The sequence below is a fragment of the Morus notabilis genome, unplaced genomic scaffold, assembly GCF_000414095.1.
Source record: "Morus notabilis unplaced genomic scaffold, ASM41409v2 Scaffold35, whole genome shotgun sequence".
In the NCBI taxonomy this organism is placed as follows: Eukaryota; Viridiplantae; Streptophyta; class Magnoliopsida; order Rosales; family Moraceae; genus Morus; species Morus notabilis.
Window position 1 is genome coordinate 310558 of NW_010361505.1, and position 2989 is coordinate 313546.

The 2989-nt window shown below is 39.8% G+C and overlaps 1 non-coding gene across 1 annotated transcript; it reads right to left on the reverse strand.

Moving 5' to 3' along the window:
- Positions 1-1264: 1264 nt before the first annotated feature.
- On the reverse strand, positions 1265-1371 carry LOC112091918. Its single transcript, XR_002902349.1, has one exon. It is a non-coding gene; the product is annotated as a small nucleolar RNA R71 (small nucleolar RNA).
- Positions 1372-2989: the final 1618 nt, after the last annotated feature.

Sequence of the window (2989 nt, forward strand, 5' to 3'; positions counted from 1 at the left end):
AAAAAAATCGTGTATACATGTCCTTTAGTTTATTTGTTTTGTCAATTTATTTGCTTGTATATAACTTTTGTTTGTACATTTTCTTTTTACGTTTTACTTTGCATTCTGTTGTTAGTATTATCTTTTGTTTAGTTTATTTGTTTTATTTAGTTCTCTTAAGTTTTCGTTTAGCATTTCTATGTCTTTTCTCTTTATTTAAATAAAATAGCATTTGTTTTTATTTATTTATTTATTTTCTTTAATTAGTTTGCTAGCTTTCATTTTTGTTGTTATTCTTCTTTTAATTTGCATTTATTTTTCCTTTCATAAGTAGTCTTAATTTTTAGGTTATGACTTTTAAGTGACCAATTTAGACATTAAATTAGGATTCTTAAATTCTCATAATTTGTGTAACCTTAGGTTTTAGAATAGTATTAACTTAGGGTACTAATATCTAACATTTAACATTTCATAAAACACGTCATAAAATACGTCATAAAACTTAATAAATTTTTCAAGCAATTTTGTGGAAACGTTGAAAAGTACAAACTAAGGGAGTTTTGTCTAGGAGGCTAGTTCCTGTTAGCGTTCTACGCCACCAATCTTTCCTGGGAACGTTGCTCTGTCTAGGAGGTTGGTTTTTAAGGAGGCTTCGCCCCACCAATCTTTCCTGGGAGCACTCTTGGGGGTTGCAATTCGCGGTTCTACCTTATTGTTTTCTTTGTTTTAAAAAAAATAAAAAAAAAATTAATTAAAAAAATTAAAAAATTAAAAAAAAGGTGAAATGTTATAGGGTGAATGAATCGTTATAGAGATGAATTAGGGAGATTCGGAATAAGACCAGAGAACCCTAGTGAAGTTTCTTCCCACACGTCTAGTCCTCCATTAGCAGTTACAAATCTGTTCGCGATGGCTCAAAACGAGGAGGTCCAACAGAAGACGTTGAACGATTATCTTCACCCTACACGTACGGCTACACCATCATGCATAATGTTTCCCCCTAATATGCCAAATTTAGATTTCAAGCCGGGCATCATCCAACTCTTGCCGACCTTTCACGGGTTAGAGAGCGAGAAATGTGCATATTAGGGAGTTTGAAGAAGTGGTGGCCACTTTTCACAACCGAGCTGAAGCCACGGACTCTGTGCAATTGAAATTCTTTCCTTTCTCTTTGAAGGACAAGGCTAAAAGCTGGTTGTATTCTCTGTGACCTAGGTCTATTTAAAGTTGGGAAGAAATGACGATAGCATTTTTCAACAAGTATTTCCCTCACCATAAGACCAATGGTCTGAAGCGACAAATCTCGACCTTTACCCAGAAGGACAATGAAACTCTATATCAAGTTTGGGAATGATTCAAGGATCTGTTAAATCAGTGTCCTCACCATGGTTACGAGAGTTGGCGCCTCGTCAGTTATTTCTACGAAAGACTCACGATTCGAGAGCGCCAATTTGTGGAGATGATGTGCAATGGTGAGTTTCTCCAAAAGGATCTCGAGGAGGCTTTTAATTATCTCAACGAGTTAGCCAAAAAAGCCCACACTTGGATCGGACCTAGTGCTACTGACAGCACCAATCGGTCTCGACTGGTTAGAATCTATCAATTAAGGGAGGAGGACAACCTCAAAGCCCAAGTCGAATCTTTGACAAGGCAAATCGAGGCCCTCAAAGGCAAAGAAGGTGGAGGAATCCACACGGTCGCAAGGGCAGAGACACATGAGCCATGCTTTATCTGTGGTGAGGTGGAACATCTAGCTAAGGATTGCCCTTCTTACAATGAAATGAGAGGGGTTTACGAGGAGCAATGCAATGCCTTAGGATCGTACAACAAACTCTTCTCTAACACATACAATCCTGGCTAGAGGAACCATCCAAACTTTAGTTGGAGAGATTCCAACCAAGCACAACCATCAGGAGGACAATGAAGAACTAAGCAACAGCTGCAACCACCAAAGGCCTATTCTGCACCTCAATACAATTCGCATCAGCCAAGGAGTTCTCATGAGAACACCTTGCAATCTTTCATGGAGGTGCAGAGTAAGACGAATCAGAAGTTTGAGTCACTGTTCACACAAATGGTGGAGGAAAGTAAAGAAATGAAGAGTCAAATCACGAAGCTGACTGGAGCTTTGGCTGTTCAAGAGTGCGGTAAGTTCCCTTCACAAGCTCAGTCAAACCCAAAGGGTCAACATATGGCACAAACCTCATGTCCTGATAATCAAAGTATTAATGAGGTGAATGCCATCACTACTCGCAGTGGTAAGATTATTTAAGAACCGTTAACAAGTGCAACCACTTTGAGTAGTAAGGAAGTTGTCCCTGAGAAAGATGAGCCAACAAGTGTTCCGGTAAAGGTGCCTTTTCTCCAAGCTCTGCGTCCAACTGGGAAAGTACCGGAACACCAAAGTGAGATCCTAGAGTACTTGACTCAAGTGAAGATTAATCTTCCTTTGCTTCATGTTATCAAGCAAGTGCCTGCTTATGCTAAGGTTATCAAGGATCTGTGCACTATCAAAAGGAAGCACCATGTCAAGAAGACAACATTCTTGACAGAACAAGTAAGCGCGGTGATCGACCAGAAAACACCGCCCAAATACAAGGATCCCCGTTGTCCCACAATTTCTTAGCAGATTAGGACACATGAGTTCAGCCAAGCTTTGCTTGATCTAGGAGTGAGTGTTAACCTCATGCCATATTCTGTCTACTCGCAACGTGGTCTTGGAGAAATTAAGCCCACATCTGTGGTTCTGCAGTTGGCTGATCGATCGATCAAGAAGCCTCAGGGGATAGTTGAGGATGTTTTGGTTCAAGTTGATAAGTTCTATTACCCCGTTGACTTTCTAGTCTTGGATACTCAATCTGTGGTGAGTATGGAGTCCAAGATTCCCATTATCCTCGGAAGACCTTTCCTTGCTACAGCCAATGCTTTCATCAACTGTAGGAATGGTCTGATGAAGATATCCTTTGGGAACATGACTTTGAAGGTGAATGTTTTTCACGTTGCAAAGCAT